The 19221-nt window shown below is 35.4% G+C and overlaps 1 protein-coding gene across 7 annotated transcripts in view; it reads right to left on the bottom strand.

The window, feature by feature from the left end:
* The window catches only part of FUT8 (fucosyltransferase 8), a 288757-nt gene that overhangs the window by 216275 nt on the left and 53261 nt on the right, over window positions 1-19221 (bottom strand). The window contains exon 1 of one of the 7 annotated variants that reach the window (XM_021098290.2): window positions 12723-13104. The exons of the other annotated variants lie outside the window; for them this stretch is intronic. The gene's annotated coding sequence lies outside the window, so the exon portion shown is untranslated. Of the gene's footprint in view, window positions 1-12722; window positions 13105-19221 lie in introns of those variants that run through there. 7 annotated transcript variants of the gene reach the window in all.

Below are 19221 nucleotides of genomic sequence, written 5' to 3'. Positions count from 1 at the left end.
CTGCATCTATTGGAGAGCCCAAGTTAGACCTCTATCACATGGTGACCCAAGTTAAAACCCTGTCTGCTCTTATCTAAAAGCTCAAACAGCAGAAGATATATAGATATAGATATATACAGATATATAGATATATATACAAAGGTCAACATGCTCACTTTGTCACTTGTGGCACACTGAATCTCATGGACCTAGAGCAGATTCAGGTGAGTAGCTCTTAATTCAAGCCAAAATATCATTCAGCGTAACATCTCATTACCTTTTTCATATTGTGTCATGTATCGTAGATATGTGTACTATATATTTTACTTTCTACTTCCCCAAAGTAGATGGAAAGTATCCTAAAGGCAAGAACTACGTCTTCCTTAATTCTAAAGTCAACAACCTTAATTCTGACATACTGCATACTAAAATATCTGTCATGCTAGACTGATCTATAGTTATAGTATAAAACAGTATTATTTACCTCTGTGAAGTCTTCAGTTTTTAAAACAATTTCATGTAATTTCATTTCAGTAATCCTATAGTCATATCAAAGACATGGTTTCATTTTTAATGAAGTACCTAAATCTCAGACATCTAAATATTTAAAAATTATTCACTTTAGATGTCTTAATAGGCAAACTTTTAGTCCAAGACCATACTGGTCATAAGTGACAAAGCCAGACCTGTACTGCACTATATCACACCGCACCATACCTGAGCTTTTCTCAGAGAGAATATGTAAAGGAAGAAAGCAAAATACGACTACAATAACAAGTTTTGATGAGAAAAATGTACGGCCAAGCTCTAAGTAGAACTGAATTGCTTTTCACATTTCATTTTTCCTATCATATTAAAGTCTCAAAGCTTTATTTTCCTTCCTAAGAGTTTCTTTTTGTTACGTTTCTTCCTTTATCCTCACAAAATTAGTTGTACCTTCATCATCAAAATTATACTTCGCTTCAAATTTTACCTGCTATCTGCCCTCATACCTGTAAGTCAGTCTATGTTTTAAAAGTCATGCAATTTTGTAAATATAGTTTCCTCATTTTGTCTTAATGAATGTTTTACTATTCACTTGAATTCGTCAGCATTCTTTGAAACAGATTTTGTTGAAAGCTAACCTCTCTAAAAATAGCCCACTATATAAGTCTACATTCTGCTGATATACCTACTAGACTTACATGAGAAAAGAACTGGCAGTCTCTCTATAAAAGTACTTACAACAAGCAATTAATCAACATTAGCTGACACTAAGATAATAAAAGCAAAGTTAACTTGCTACCTAGTGTCACCACTAAGTTCATATTTGGAACATCCTATAAATTTCCCACTTAATAAATGACAATGCATTAAACACTAACTTCTCTGAATCTGTCACCTCATGTGCAATGATAAAGTTGGACTAGATCTTTGGAATTTCTTTTAAGTTCAAAAGAGTTTCTGAGCCTGGGGAATTTAAATCCAAGTTTATTTACCGTCTAGAAGTTGATTTATTATTTGAATGCATATATCTGTACTTTTTCTATCTACTGTTACTTGAAAGTAAGAACTATACACATTTGTATCCTTATCCCTTTGGAAGTGATGGTATGCACAAACAGGCATATTTCAGTTTCTTTTCTACCTTAAGTATTAAATTGTTAGCTTTGGCAGAGACTTCTTCACTTCCCTGTGTGATTCAACAGCAAATCACTACAATTTTGAAACAAATTCTAGAAGACAATACTGTAAAATTAAGTTAGTTATATTATAGCTCATGACTGATAATCAGCATAACTAGCATCTGCAAAAGAGACGATAACTGGGACAGAGAGACTGGTCCCAAATATTGCTCTTGGCCACAGTTCTTCATAACCCTTATACCCATTTCCTGACCGATGAACTGAAAACTAGACCTCAGAGTGACATCCACAGCCTTATATCATAAACAATAGGAAGGGAGAGTACCAGGAACATTAACGTGAATATGTAGTCTACTTTTGATTCACTATAATAGAACTTGCTCCAAACATTTTTAAATGTATCAAAATTTTTGAGACAAGGTAAAAAAAATTAAAATTTCCCTGTTACAGTAAAATTTAAAGAAATATTTCTTAACATATAGATGTAAGGTTTTTCAGATATTTCCAGTCAAACTTTTAATAATGTCAACATTAGCTTGTTTAAATTTAGATTGAAAAACTATTATCCCTCTAAGTAGTTTTAGCAAATGCCCAGGCCTTGATAAAAATCACTAAACTGTGCTTCGAATACTCATATATTTATAAACTTCAATGCAGAAACAAGCAGACAACAATCATTTAACTGTGCACAAAGCAGTAGGAAGATAAAGTTTCCAGAAACCTTGGTAAAGAGACATATAATCATCACATCTGCATGCAGTTAAACATATGGCAGTCCAGTTTCAGAATCCTGAGCTTACCAAAACTTTTACAACTAAATTTGGGTTACTTGGGGTAAAGGAAAGAGATGCGAAAGAGGAGTGAGGAGCCTTTAAAAACCCCTATTTTGACTAAATCTGCAGCTGTAATTACAGCTGTTCTGCAGCCTTTCTTGGAACTGCCCAATTACCTCTTTTAAAAATAATAATAACCAAAAGTAGGTTTAATGAACTGAAGAATTTTATAGGAGAACTTCATCATTAAAGGCTATTTCTCACTATATAATTAATTTTCCATTGTTTTTGCTTATAACTAATAGATAAAAATAGTTATATAAATGCAACAAGATTTCTCAGCTTCCCCTGGATGCTGGTGTTTTTAATAATTTTTTTTAAAACACTAAAAAACACTTCAGAGGAGTTCTCATTGTGGTGCAGCAGAAACAAATCTGACTAGTATCCATGAGGATGCGAGTTCAATCCCTAGCCTTGCTCAGTGGGTTAAGAAACAGGCACTGCCCTGAGCTGTGGTTTAGGTTGCGGACACAGCTCAGATCCCGCGTTACTGTGGCTGTGGTGTAGGCCAATAGCTCTGATTTGACTCCTGGCCTGAGAACTTCATACGCCATGGGTGCGGCCCTAAAAAGCGCAAAAGAAAAGAAAAGAAAAGAAAAGAAAAGAAAAGAAAAGAAAAGAAAGAAAGAAAGAAAGAAAGAAAGAAAGAAAGAAAGAAAGAAAGAAAGAAAGAGGCACACACATTCGAAAGTGCACTGCACTTCCTTCCTTTATTATTTTTGCAGAAACTCACATTTTATATTTCTTCTCTCTCACCATGCCATCTACTATTTGACACACCTATGAAACAACTACATGACTCAAATTAGAAATAAGTATGATATAAATAAACACAATGAATCCTTTTGATACCACTCAAAATATAGTCTCTAATAGTGTAATTACTAAAAAAAAAAAGTTACATCTAAACAACAGCACAAATGAAGTTATACACATTTTAGATTCATTCTTGTTATATCTTAGATATGATCAGCACCTCAAAGGGACAAATATTTAAAAATCATAAATCTGATTCCAGTCCAAGATGGCAACATGAGAGGCTCCCAAATTCTCTGACTCCTACCGATACACTGAATCAACAGTCAAACACACAAGTCCCTCTGAAAGAAATTCAGGGACTAGCTAAGAGACCATTACACATAGTGTAAATAAGAAAAAAAACCTATGTCAAATAGGTAGGAAGTGATGAGACACACTGTCTTTGTAAACTCCACTCTCAACACAACTAGGAGGAAACTTAAAACTACTAGCTTTTTCCTGAGAAACAAAGAGTTTAGACCCAACATCTAGCACCCCAACTATTAAGACTTCCATCTGAAGAATGGGCCTTCAAAATACTAAGCTCCAAATGAGACCCATTTACCTACTTTAAAAGCTGCTGCCTTAAAGATCAGGCTTCTAGTTTAGCATGTATCTAAGACAGACATCCTCCCTAACGACCAGAAGGCAGCAGACACCATCTCTACATTCTCCCTGTAGATCCCTTCAAATCATGAATATCTCCCTGAAAGGAACTTGTATATACATCTGGCATTCTGACTATTGCGGCTGCTATCCAGGGGTTGTACCTCTTGATTGCCTAGTTCCAGTAGCAAGTCAGACTTATGTTCACATAAGACATTAGCACACCAATAAATGGTTCCCAAGTGGCTAACCCCCAGGCACCATGCAGAGGGAAGAGACAAAAATACCCAGATCCCAGTCTTTCTTCTTTCAGGGATGTCTTCCCTGAATGACAACCACTTGCATGTTTTAAAAGCTGCTACTTCAGGGTCCAGCTTCTTATTAGCCCGCATGTAGGTGCTAACTGGTCCTGTCTTTTGAAACAAAGACAGGTCTTGGCATATGCCCAACTACTGGGAGCCACAGTGAAGGTGGCATGGACAATCAAAAAGTTTTGAGAAATGACCAAGAGCTACAGCTGAACTGAAAGATGAGATTCATCATCTTTCAGTTCCCATTGTGACTCAGCGGTAATGAACCCACCCAGTATCCATGAGTATGTGGATTCGATACCTGGCCTCGCTCAGTGGGCTTAATATCTGGCATTGCTGTGAGCTGTGGTATAGGTCGAAGATCCGGCTTGGACCCTGTGTTGCTGTGGCTGTAGCATGGGCTGGTAGCTGCAGTTCCAATTCAACCCCTAGCCTGGGAACTTCCATATGCCACAGGTGCGGCTGTAAACAAACAAACAAACAAACAAAAAGGTTCATCATCTACATGAGACCACTCCATCAAGTCTGCAAGAGGTGGCTGTTTTATCTAATGCACATAACCTACACAGAAAGTCAAGGAATGGATGGACCTAAAGATTATCACATTAAGTGAATTAAGTCATATAGAGAAAGACAAATATCATATGATATCACTTACATGTGGAATCTAATAACAATGATATAAAATAACTTATTTATAAAACAGAAACAAACTCACAGATTTTGAAATCAAACTTACAGTCGCTAAAGGGGAAATCGTGGGGGGAAGGATAAATGAGGAGGATGACATTAACATATACACACTACTGTATATAAAATAGGTAACTACCAAGGATCTACTATATAGCACAGGGAAATCCACCCAACAGTCTGTAAATCCTTTAGCTATATTCATCAAGAAAATAAGAGACTCCATATCAATGAAATCATAAATGGAAAAGGAGAAGTCACAACAGGCACTGCAGAAATCCAAAGGATCATAGAAGAATACTTTGGCCAAATATACACCAGTAAAGTGGAAAGAAGAAGAAAAATCCCTAGAAATGTACAATCTCCCAAGACTGAACCAGAAAGAAATAGAAAATATGAACCGTAATTGCCAGTAATGAAATTGAATCAGTAATATAAAAAAAAACAAAAAACTGCTGCCAAACAAAAGTCCAAGACCAAATGGCTTCACAGGTGCATTCTATCAAACTTTTAGAGAAGAGTTAAGACTTATATTCTCAAAATATTCCAGATAATTGCAGATGAAAGAATGCTTCTAAACACACTTTATGAGGCCAGCATCATAGATACCAAAACCAGATGAAGATAACACAAAAAAAAGAAGATCACAGGCCAATATACCTGCTGAATATAGATACAAAAGTCCTTAAGAAATATTAGCAAATCAAATTCCAAAATACATTAAAAGGATCATAGACTATAATATTTTTTTTCATTTTTTTTTATTACTCAAATGAACTTATCACATCTGTAGTTGTATAATGATCATAACAATCTGATTTCACAGGATTTCCATCCCACAGCCCAGACCATAGACTGTAATAAAGTGGGATTTATCCCAGGGATGCAAGGATGGTTTTATACCTGCAAATCAATCAATATGATACATCATATTAACAAGCTGAAGAATAAAAACCATATGATCATTTCAATAAATGCAGAAAAAGCTTTTGACAAAATTCAACATCCGTGTAAAATAAAAATGTTCCACAAAGTGGACAAAGAAGGAACATACCTCAACATAATAATGGCCATATATGACAAACCCAGAGCTAACATCATACTCAATGGTGAAAAGCTGAATGCATTTCCTCTAAGATCAGGAACAAGACAAGGATGACCACTCTCTTCACTTTACTCAACGAAGTACTGGAAGTCTGAGCCACAGGGACCAAACAAGAAAAAGAAATAAAAGGAATCCCTATTCGAAAGAAAGAAGTAAAATTGCCACTGTTTGCAAATGACATGATACTATATATAGAAAATCCTATATGCCATCTAAAATTACTAGAGCTCATTAATGAATCTGGTAAAGTTTCAAAATACAAAATTAATAATCAGAAACTTGTTTCATTGCTATACACTAACAAAGAACTATTAGAGAAATTAAGGAATCAGTTCCACTTACAATTGCATCAAAAAGAAGTACCTAAGAATAAGCCTACCTAAAGTGGTAAAAGACCTGTACTCAAAAAACTATAAGAAAACAGATGAAAGAAACTGAAGATAGCACACTCAGATGGAAAGATATACACTGTTCATGGATAGGAAGAATTAATATTATGAAGATATACAAATAAAATTAGCAAAGACATGAAACTAGACCCCTATCTTACATCACAGACAAAAATCAACTCAAAATGATTAATGACTTGAACATAAGACCTGACACGTAAAACTGCTAAAAGTAAAAACAGGGAGCAAGGTCCCTGACAACTGTCTTAACAAAGGTTTTCTGGATTTGGTAAAAGTGAAAGTGACAAAATAAAAAATAAGCAAATGGGACTACATCAAACTAAAAAGTTTCGGCACAACAAAAGGACACCATCAACAAAATGAAAAAGCAACTTATAAAATGGGAGAAAATATTTTCAAATCATATATCTGATAAGGAATTAATAATATCTAAAATATGCAAAGAACTCATACAACTCAATAGCAAAAAAAAAATTTTTAAATGGACATTTTTTCCATAAAAGACTAATATAGAAGGGGGTACATGAAAAGATGCTCAACATCACTTATCATCAACAAAATTCAAATCAAAACCATAATACAATATCTCCTCATACCTGTTAGAATGATATCATCAAAAAGACAAGTGATACCAAGTGTTGGTGAAGATGTAGAGAAAAGGAAACTCTTGATCATTGTTGGTAGCATTGTAAATTTATGCAGCTATTACTGAAAACAGGAGGTACCTTCTTCAAAAAATTAAAAGTAAAACTATCATATGATCCAGCAATCACACTTCCGGTTATATATCCAAAAGAAAACAGGACCTCCAGGAGATACCTAAATTCTCATGTTCATTGCAGCACTAGTCACAGTAGCCAAGACATGGAAACAACCTAAATGTCCATCTGCAGATGAATGAAACACAAAGATGTGGTGCAATGTTTTTCACTCATGAGAAAGACAGAAATCCTTCCATTTGCAACAACATGGATGGGCCTTAAGGGCCTTAAGGGCATTATACTAAGTGAAATAAGCCAGACAAAGAAAGAGAAAGACAAATACTGCATGGTATCAGTTTTATGTAGAATCTTAAAAAAATTTTTCTAATTCAAACTCATAAAAACCAAGAGTAGAAAACTGGTCTCCAGGGACTGGGGAACCGAGGCAAAGGAAAGGTAGAGAGAGGTTGGTAAAAGGGCACAAACTTGCAAATGTACGATAAAGTCTAAGGATATAATATAAAACATGGTTATTATCATTGACAACACTCTACTGAATGACTGAAATTTGCTAAGAGAGAACTTAAATGTTCACACATACACATACACAAAGACAAATAGGTGAGGTGATGGATATGTGAATAAGCAGATGGTGGAAACCCTTTTACAATGAATACATAGATCAAGTCATCACAATATATATTTTAAATACCTTACAATTTTTAAAATTTTATTGGGATGTAGTTGATTTACAATGTTGTATTAGCTTCAAGTTTACAGCATGAATCAATTATACATACATCTATATCCATTCGTTTTTCCCATTTAGGTTATTACAGAATATTACGTAGATCTTGCAGTAGGTCCTTATTATTTACCTGTTTTATATATAGTGGTGTGTATGTGTTAATCCCATCTTCCCAATTTTATCCCTCCTCCTCCCATGGTTTCCCCTTTGATAACCCTAAATTTGATTTCAAATCTGTGAGTTTATTCCTGCTGTATAAATAAGTTATTTTGTATCATTTTAGATTAGATTCCACATATGAGAGATATCATGTGGTTAAATATCTTACAATTTCATTTGTCAATTATACCTAAATACAGCTGGGGAGAAAGTGATTTAAAAAATCACAAATCTGGACTTCCCATGTGGCTCACAACATAACTACTTGATGTTACTTCTACAGTGGCTGTGGGCTCAACCCCTGGCTCGGGAACTTCCATACGCCACAGGTGCGGCCACTTGTTTATAAAAAGAATCAGAAATCTATGGAAAGTTTTAAATAACTGATTCATTCATTTAAAAAATACCCTAAACGGCTGAGAGATTTTACATAGCATGTTTTTATTTTTATCTGTGGGTAGCAGAATTCTATGAAAACATCAACAGTAAATGAAGATACTTTCTCGAGAAGAAATAAAAAAAGATAAGACTTTCAGAGTTCCTAAGATTAAAAGATATGGAGATTTAAAAAGATACTTTCTAAACAAATAAGGAAAGATAGGCTAGTGAATTTCTGTTTCATATTATCAAATGTGACATTCTCTTCCACTCAATGGAGGAGAATGTCATTTAAGGAGCAAAGTAATATAATACAGAGAAAGGGTTCTCACCAGTGACTTACTATTTAGATGCAGATAAATCTATTCTCTAACTTCCTCTTCATATTGGAAAGAGAAAGCCGCATTATCAAAATTTTTGTGATCTTTTGTAGATGAAAAAAAAAACCATAAATAACTTTCTCATAAGTTATGGAAAAGTACTTAAGTATACATAATACTAAAAATATTGAATACACCTGATGCATTTACCCTGAGAGCCTCAAAGTAAATCAAATATATTTTCATAGTTATGGTAAGCATAACCATATAGAAATCACAGATATGCTACTCTTATTTTTTTCCATTCAAGCTGCTTTGAAAAGTATAAGACGGATGGTGAGCTTGATTAGGAAAGAGTAAGAAACTCACTTCTTTTTCTATATTCAGAAAAGTTATGAAGAAATGCCCCAATAATCCTAAATATGGTGGCCAAATAATCAAATTTTCCTAAAGTCTATAAATAGGCCAATGTCTCTCATGGATGTTAACTAACATAGCCTTGTTCTTAAACTAAAAGCTAAGCAAGCATGACAAGAACAACACAGGAAGCCACAAAGCAAGAAGCACACTCACAGGTAATAGGAAGATTTACGTATTCAAAGAGAATACAGATAATTTAATTACATCACAGCTACAGCAATGCTGAAACCTAAATCCACTGTGCCAGGCCATGCATCGAACCCATGCCTCAGCAGCGACCCAAGCCACTGCAAAGACAATGCCAGATCCTTAACTTGCTGTGCCACAGTGGGAATGCCTGAATGTATATATTATATTTACAAGAGACTGGATCCACTTGTAGTCAATTTTTATCTCCTAAAGGCAAAAAAATCATAAGAAGCACAAATAAGTCACTAAACTCAAGAATTAACAGTGTTAAGCACCAACTGCCAGAAACCAATAATGCACTAAAAAGATACGAGAAGGAGTTCCCTAGTGGCCCACTGGGTTAAAGATCTGGTATTGTCCCTGCTGTGACTTGGGTCTCTGCTGTGGCATGGGTTCAATCCCTGGCCCAGGAGCTTCCATAGGCCAGAAGTGTGGCCAAAAAAACAAGCAAACAAAAAAAACACCTGGGCTCCTTAGAAAGCACAGATAGGCTTAGGAAGGTTGCTTGCACATACCAAAATTTGCAAACTAGCTATTAAAAATGATCTCATTTGACTTCTACTAGAGTCATCACAGAAGGAAATGGCAAAAATTTTTTAAGTCAATTGCAATTTAAGTTGAAGATGTGTCATCAACTAAAATAGCTGCTGCAAAACGCTATTCAAATCTCCCTTCCAGACATATGTCTACTTTGAAATTTTTCATTATCATACATTATTTTTTCCTCTACTGCAGAGCACCTACATAACAGGATCTAAAACACAATGCAAAGAAGACAGAAAGCAAAGACTGAGAAAACTTCTTAGCACCACAAAATAATTAATTCCTCATTCTTTGAAGTTTCATAAAGATAAAGTGCTAGAAGGGATCTAAAATCATGACCAGGATAAAGGACCCTCATACTTGGGGCTTGGGACGGGGAAGTGTGGCAGAGAGAGGTTATAGAAGGGAAAAGATTGCAAAAGCCAATGATAGAAAAATCTAGTGTGAAGACACTAAAAACTGGAATTTTCTATTGCGCCTCTCATGTCCCTAGTAGCTGTTTCTCCCCAACCTTATTGACAAAAAAATTGCCCAATGTCTGCTAATCAACAAGATCAGTTCTTTGAGAGTTATCCTTAACTAACTATTCTCCAAACTAGCTGAACTGTGCCTGACCCTCTCCTACTAAAGCACTATAAAAAATTCTACCATTCTTCCCCAAATTAGAACTCTCTTTCAGAACCTTCTCATACCAGCATTTTCTATTACAGTCTTATGCCAACAGTGCTCTTAACTTTCAAACTGTGAAAAGTTCCAAGAAGTCAACACAGCAGGGATTTGCCTTTTCTTAATAGGAATTCTTATTTTCTTGATGAGTTCCAAGATAACTGTAGGTCCTATTTCTGTGTTCATTAATAATCACCAGGAACACTGGTTATGGTAAAGTAAAACTTCCACTGGTCATTAAAAGAAAAGACAAACATTTATTAAGTGCCTAACTATGCTGCTATGCACCTTTATATGACTGATTCTATTTAATCCTCATTATAACCTTTTGGATGAATATTCCTATGTTCATTCTACAGACAGAAAATCAGAAACTTAAGTTCACGAAACCTACCCAGTTAGCAGGTAGTAAATACAGAATTGAAATCCAACTATCCCAGGACAACTCTTTCTATTTCACCAAAATCACCAGCTAAACTGCATTAATTCCAACTATTGTTTATAAGAAACAATTTCATTCTTTCAAGTCCCTTGTGTTCTGTTAGGTCTACTTATTTATTGTTTCTTTTTTCGGTCTGGTTCAGTAAGCCTCCATGCATTAAAAATTCTTCATGCAATTCATCCATCGTTTTTCCACCTCTTTGTTTTTCACCAAAAAGGTTTAGGTATCCTATAGCTATCTCTCAACAGTAATACCAAATCTAACTTTACAGCTAAAATAACTGTACTCAATAACAATTTCTAACAACAAATAGATACGTGTTTCTGAACATTTTTTTGTTTTTTTCTCCATTTTTTCACGTCATAGTTCAACAATCAGTTTATATTTTAACCAATTAGAAATGATATTTGAAAATAAAACTCTTTTTAAAACCCAGGTATTATACATGCAGAAATAATTGCTTTTTCAAAGAGGGTGTCATCTGGGGGGAAAAAATTGCCATACAAAAAACTATGCACAACAACGGACACTTGCATTAGCTAGGGCTAAAACGTAAAGAAAAAAGTCACTCTCATCTCAATAGACAAACAAAAAAGCATCTGACAAAATCCAACATCCATTCTTGATTTGTAGTCTCTGAATACTAAAAATAGAAAAGAATTTAATTAACCTAATAAATGAGTCTAGGAAAAATCTACAATTAACCTCATACTTAATTATGAAAGAAAAGATGCTTCCCCCCTAAGATCAGCAGAACGACCAGGAAGTCCACTCTTTCCATTTCTATTCAACACTGTAATAGAAGGTCTAGCCAGTGAAGTCAGGAAGGAAAAAAAGAAAGAAAGGAGTGGTGGGGGGGGAAATAAAGGCATCTAGATTGCAATGGAAAAAGTAAAACTCTTTTTAATTTTTTTTTAAACTTTTCTTTTTACAGCTGCACCTGTGGCACATGGAAGTTTCCAGGCGAGGGGTAGAATCGGAGCTGCATATGAGAACTACACCACAGTCACAGCAACACGAGATCAGAGCCTTGCGTCCTACCCTGCAGCTTGAGGCAACACCAGATCTTTAACACACTGAGTGAGTCCAGGGATCAAACCTGCATCCTCACAGAGACAACATCAGGTCCTTAACCTAATGAGCCACAACGGCAACTCTGAAATAAAACTCTCTTTATTCACAGAAGATATGATATTATGTATGTAGGAAATCCAATGGAATCTCCAAAAAAAAAACCACTACTAGAACTGAAAAGCAAACTTAGCAAGGTTGCAAAATTGAAGGCCAACATACAAAAATAAATTGCACTTTTATATATATTAGAAATGAACAACTGGAAATTGGAATGTTTTAAAATATCATTTAAAAAGCAGAAAAAAAATACAACAGGAATAAATCTGGCAAAACATTGGAAAGATCTGTGCACGGAAAACCACAAAACAATGCTAAAAGAAACTAAAAAAATCTATATAAACGGAGATGACCTTATTCATGGCTTAAAAGACTCAATACTGTGAAGATTTCAATTCTCGCTAAGTATTTCTATATATTCAATGCAATTCCCGGAAATGTATCTATAGATTCAATAAAAACCCTAGTAGGCCTTTTAAACAGACATTTACAAACTGCTACTAAAATTCATATGCAAATGTAACTAGAATCACTGTGAATCCAATCAGGAAAGAAATTTGAAAAACGAAAGTTAAGTATAAAGAATCATTAACAATAATGGGGGTTGAAGTAACAATTACCTAGTGAGAAATAAAGAATACTCTAAAAAATACAAGAACAGCCAATACCTTCTAGGGCTGAGACAGAGTACTCAAGCAAGAACCTTTCTCAATCCTCCACAAATCATTCCAGGAGTGACATCCACATTTTGCTGGAGAGGGCACAGTCCTGTCTCACTGAATAGTAGAGAAGCTGCTCTGGTGCCATACCAGCAGAACTTGCTGGAAATCTGCCTGTGGAACTTGCCAGAAAGCTAGACTTCAGAGAGGTATGAAAAGCTCTTCACCTGGAAGTGTCCCACCAAGACACTCTGTTAGAAACCACATGCGGTAGAGGTACAAAGAGAAGATGCCTGCGTTGCTGGCTGCTGAGTTATCACTGCCCTCTGTGAACTGCAGGAGCCTGGTGCTGGTAAAGCCGCACGTGCTCAGGAGATGTACACTGGGGACAGCTATGTGGGCTGAGAGTGGAGAAGATGAGTGTGCTGCTAGAGACCACCAAGCAAGTAAACAGGAAACAAGAAGCAAAACTTTCCTTCTGCTATGTCTCTTCCAGTGCTCTTTACTGACAAAACTTAACACTGTGGCAGCTGGCAAAAGAAAAGCATTTGAAGGACCTGATACATTTTCAGGCAAAAAGGATAAATCTGGAGCTGAGGTACAATAAACTGACAACCAGCACAAGAGCCAAAATGACACTGAAAAAGAACAAAAAGTTAAATGGGTAGCATGACCTGGTTTCACGACTTTTTATAAAACCATAGCAATCAAAACAATAGCGACATCAAGACAGACAGGAATCAGATAAACAAATCGGTTAATCAAAAATAAACCCACATATATAGTATGAAATTTTTTTTGACAAAAATCAAAAAGGACAGCCTTTTTTACAAATGGTGCTAGACCAATTGGATATCACATGCAAAAATATGAATAATTTTGTTCCGTATCTTAAAAAAAACAATTCAAAATGCATCATAGGTCTAAATCTAAAACCTAAAACCGTAAAACTTCCAAAAGATAACCTAATAGAAAACCAAGTTATTTATATATTTATATATATAAAGAGCACGCTGAAAACTCAACAATAAGAAAACAACACAATTAAAATAATAACAGGTAAAAGATGTGAACATTTTACTAAAGAAAATCTACAAATGATAAATAAACACCCGAACTGATGCTCAATATAATCAGTCATTAGCGAAATGGAAATTAAAACAAGGGGACACCACCACACACTGGTTAGAATGGCTAAAATTTAAAAGAATAATCATACCAAATGTTAGTAAGATACAGAACTTTCATATATTGCCAGCAATAACAAACAAACAAAAATGGTAAAGTTACTATGGAAAACAATTTGGCAATTTCCTAAAAAGTTATACACACACCTATCATATTTAACAAAAATTATAAAGCTACTTGGGAAAACTATTTGGCAATTTCCTAAAAAGTTATATACATACCTAATGTCATTACACATTTAGGTACCTACCTATAAGAAATGATAATATGTGTTCATACAAAAACTTACATATTAATGTTCACAGTAGCTTTACTTCTAAGAGCCAAAAACTAAAAAGAACCCAAAATGCCCATTAACAATGGATACACAAATTATAATATATCCATATGTGTCACTTATCAATTTACTGCCCCTCAGTTCTAAATGCATCCATCAAAATATGCTATATGATAAACAAAATTCCTTTCAGTAGCCCTCCTTCAACATGCACCATGTTCAGCATTCTTAGCAGAGGGCACTCAAAGGACACTGAAGTAGAAAGAGGCTCTCTGGTAGTTTACAGAAGGGACTTGAAGGAGAAAGAATGTTGGGTGTGGGTGTGAGGACTTCCAGTAAAGTGCTGTCCCAGCCACCTGCAGAGAATCAATCCTGCAACCTTGAAGCCTCAGCCTGGTGATAAGGTGTCAACATCCCTCTCAACAAAGAAACCAGAGCCCTGAGCACTCCGAAGGTCTCTTGCCATGCCAGCTTCTACACTCCCTCTACAAGCCCCCATTCAAACCAAACACAGGTGTCTGTGGCCAGATGGATACACACAACCTGTCTCTCCTGCAAGTTCCCAATGCAACAAACATATTCCAAAAATTACCTGCCGCTGCTGGCACCTGAACTCCCACTACACACCCATTCCACCAACTGCTGATTCCCTGCTCTCATCTTGCACTCCGATGAGGTGCTTATTGCTTATCCAGCAACTTCAGACTACCTCTGGCATGAACAAACTGTGAACTTCTCTGCTATCCAGTGGACTGAACCACATCTTCTCCAATGAGGTCTTAACCCCTTCCAAATTTGTCCTCCTTGGGTACTCTCCCAAAGCCCTAAGGTACTGTATAAAGTTTCTTTATATCTTATAGTTAACTCTTTTGCCGTAGTTAATAATTCTTGATACTAAACTTTTCCTGCTTAACCTACTGTATGGCTTCTACCTCCTGACTGGGCGCCATTCAAGAGAATGCCACTCAGCAATAAAAAGGAATGAAATACGGATACAGGCAACAACATGGATGAACCTCAAAATAATTATACTGAGTAGAAAAAGCCAACCCCCCCCCAAAAGTACATACTATATATTCCATTTTTTAAAACTTTAGAAAATAAACTGATTTATCATGACAAACTATATCAGTATTTGCCTGAAAAGGGGGAAGGTCAGAAAGGAGTGAGGGAAGGAATTACAAAGGGACAGGACAAAATTTTGGGAGGTGATGAATACGTTCATTATTTTAACTGTGGCAATAGTTTCACAGATGTATACACGTCAAAACTTATCAAGTTGCATATTTTAAATATATTCAGTACTTTGTATGTCAATCAAACCTCAATAAATCTGTTTATCACCCTCCAGAGTATACTATATTGAAGTCTGTCATGAAAATTAAATACATGCTGTAGAATTACACCTAAAATAAAATGTTTACTTAATTTGGGAATTAATATCCACATAGAGAGAATTGGATCCAATATATAGAGAATTCCTAAAACACAACAACCACCCAAAAAAGCCCAATTCAAAAATAGGCAATGAAAGAGTTCCTGTTGTGGCACAGTACAAACAAATCCGACTAGTATCCATGAGGATGTGGGTTCAATCCCTGGCCTCGCTCAGTGGATCGGGGATCTGGTGTTGCCATGAGCTGTGGTGTAGGCCACAGACGCAGCTCAGATCCTATGTTGATGTGGCTGTGGTGTAGGCCAGCAGCTGTAGCTCCAATTCAGCCCTTAACCTGGGAACTTCCAATATGCCATGGGTGTGGCCCTAAAAAGAAAAAAAAAAAAAAATAGGCAAAGGAACTGAATAGCCATGTCCCCAAAGAAGATAGACAAATGGCCAATAAGCATACAAAAATATGCTCAACACCACTAATCATTATGGAAATGAAAATCAAAACCATATGAGATACTACTGTACATTCATTAAGATGGCTATTATAAAAGAAAAAAAAAAAAAAAAAAAACCTATGTGTTGGCCCTTAACCTATGAGGTCTGCACTGATACTCAGTTGGTATTCTCAGAGAATTGTCTGGTGTAGAAAAACCACATATCTGGTGTCAGGGCCAGATACTATGAACCATCAGGTACACAAAGATAAACAGTTCCCATATTAAGGTGTTTCTGTTGTAATATTTACATATAGGCAAGAAAGCAAAACAAATGGTTTTGTTAGATTCCATTATTAATGACATTATTTCATACTGATTCCAATACCACCCAGAACCAACTATAATGATCAGTTTTCAAATGACAGTAGCAAAATATCTGTTTCCTTCATACAAACAAATTTCAATCCAATTCCCCCACTTTCAAAATGAAAAGGACCACTCCTAAAACATACCATTTATGAAAGAAGAGATGGAAATATGTAAAATAATCTTGTAGATTTGTGACATTTAATATCATGCCTATATGTGGAGAGTAATCAAAATCCTCCTATCCTGTGAACAACAATCCTTGTTTTTAGTCATCTCCTTCTAGCCCTATCATTCGACTTATTGCTGATCAAACCTAAGAACTTATTGCTGGTGAGAGAACAGCTATCAGAAATAGGCAATTCAAGCCACCCCTCCAAAAAATGAGGAGGAGGAAGAAAAAAATGCATTATCAAAAAAATTATGAAAAATGTTGAATCTCAATCATAACCAAAGAAACACAAATTAAAATAAGGAATCCTTTTCATCAATTGATTATTAAAAGTTCAGTGTAGAGAAAATATGAGGAAAAGTTCATAAATTAGTACAGCCTTTCTGAAGAGGATTTGTTTCTCTGAATCAAGAGTATCAAAAATAATTCAATCTTTTGAACCAAAAATTCTATCTCAAGGAGATAATGCTAAGGAAAAATTAGACAAAATCCTTCTGAACACTAACACATATGCTATGTATAGTATATATGCTATATTCCATAGGTATCTCTATTTTTAAAAAGTTCTTCAAGGAATTCTTATGATTATCTGGTTTGGAAACCATGATCCAGTGAATAAATGTATGTATTAAATACTAACATCTAATCAGTAATTTCTGTGAACTTGGCACTAGACTGAAAAAAGAACTAGAGGGGATGTTTCAAATGCCCCATATTCCTAATATGCTGACAGTAAAAGATTTCAAAGGAATTTTCACTGTTCTATTCATTACTTCACTTAATAGAATTCATTTTTCTCTAAGTTCATGTATTTTGTTAACTATAAAAACAATTCCGAGTTACCATCTCTAATTTTCACATTAATTTATATTATAAAGTGGAAGCTATTCTCAAAATTAGATTAAAATGACATTTAAAAACACAGAATAACGGAGTTCCCACACTGGCACAGCAGAAACGAATCCAACTAGGAACCATGAGGTTGCAGGTTCAATTCCTGGCCTCACTCAGTGGGTTAAGGATCTGGTGTTGCTGTGAGCTGTGGTGTAGGTTGCAGACACAGCTCGGATCTGGCGTTGCTGTGGCTGTGGCTATGGCCAGTAGCTGTAGCTCCGATTCAACCCCTAGCCTGGGAACCTCCATATGCCATGAGTACAGCCTTAAAAAGCAAAAAAAAAACCCCACAGAATAACAAATAAAAGTTAGTGAAGTATCCATGGTACAAGAGAATAATCTAAATATCACAGTACAAATACCTTACCAAAAAAATCCTAAGAATTTTATCTTAAAAATTATAATTGTCTGCATCAGTAAATTATTTGAGAAAATGCCTATATTGACTATATCTACAATGAGGATATAGTCTATAGAATACACTTTTTGATATACCAGCCACTAGCTATTGTGGCCATAGAGCAGATGAAATTTAGCTAATGAAACTAAAAAATTAAATTCTTAACTTTTAAAATTTAGATAGTTATTGGCTACCACTCACAGTTGAGAAAAATGTAAACAAATGTGAAGACTCAGTATTAAATCACAACTGCATAAAATTAACTGTAGTACATACTGTATTACTATAATAATTTCCAGGCCACCTCCTATTGCTTTTGTAGTGAGTTCAAGTGTTGTGAGTATCCACTTAAAATACTGTGTAAAGCTAATCATCTCTGCGTGAGTAGTTTGTCTGTCCAGTAAGTTGTGTATTGCAGTGAAAAAGTGATCTCTCTTGGTTTCTGTGTATTTTTCATTGTGTACACCATAAACCTTGAATAACAACACAGGACCCATATGAAGTACCACTAGTGATGCTAGAAGTGCTCCCAAGAAGCAGAGAAAAGTCATGACATTACAATAAAAAGTTGAACTGCTCAATCTGTACTGTAGATTGAGGTCTAGAGCTGCCAATACCCACCATTTTAAGATAAGCAAATCCAGCATAAGAATCATCATAAAAAAAGAAAGAAAATTCATGAAGTTGTTCCTGCAGTGAAGTCAGTAGGCACAATAACCTTGCATGTTTTACAAAATACCTTTTTATTGCAAACTGATATTCAACTTTTATGTGGGTGCAGGAATGCTATAAGAAAGGCATACTACAGAGTCTAATTAAAGATTCAAGAAAAATCAATGTCATTATATGACAACTTAAAGCAAAAGGAAGGTGAAGGACCTAAAGCTGGATAATTTAATGCCAGCAAAGAATGGTTTGACAATTTGAGAAAGAGTCTTGGCTTTAAAAATGTCAAGACAACAAGAGAAGCAGCTTCTGTCCATCAAGAGGGAGCAGACAAGTTCTCAAACACCATTAAGAAAATCACTAAGGAGAAAGAATATCTGTCTGAACAGGTTTTAATGCAGATGAAAGTACCCTATTCTGGTGGGGGGGAGCCACAAAGAACATTTATTAGTAAGGAAGAAAAGCAAGCACCTATGATCAGTACTGCCTATAACTATAAAGCTGCTAACCCTCTAACCTTGAAGGGAAAAGATAAACATCACTTGCCAGTCATTTCATTATACAAAAAGAAGCCCTGAACAATGACAACCCTTTTTCTGGACTAGTGCCATGGATGCTTTGACCCTAAAGTCAGGAACTACCTTGCCATTAAGTAACTGCCTTTTAAAGCTCTTTTGATATTGGACAATGCCCATGGCCACCCAGAATCCCACAAGTT

Source organism: Sus scrofa, chromosome 7, assembly GCF_054392235.1.
Source record: "Sus scrofa isolate SSC_HxYL_T2T_F1_AM1 chromosome 7, Sscrofa_HxYL_maternal_Yorkshire_Landrace_v2.0, whole genome shotgun sequence".
Classification (NCBI taxonomy): domain Eukaryota; kingdom Metazoa; phylum Chordata; class Mammalia; order Artiodactyla; family Suidae; genus Sus; species Sus scrofa.
This window is presented reverse-complemented; position numbering and strand designations above follow the sequence as displayed.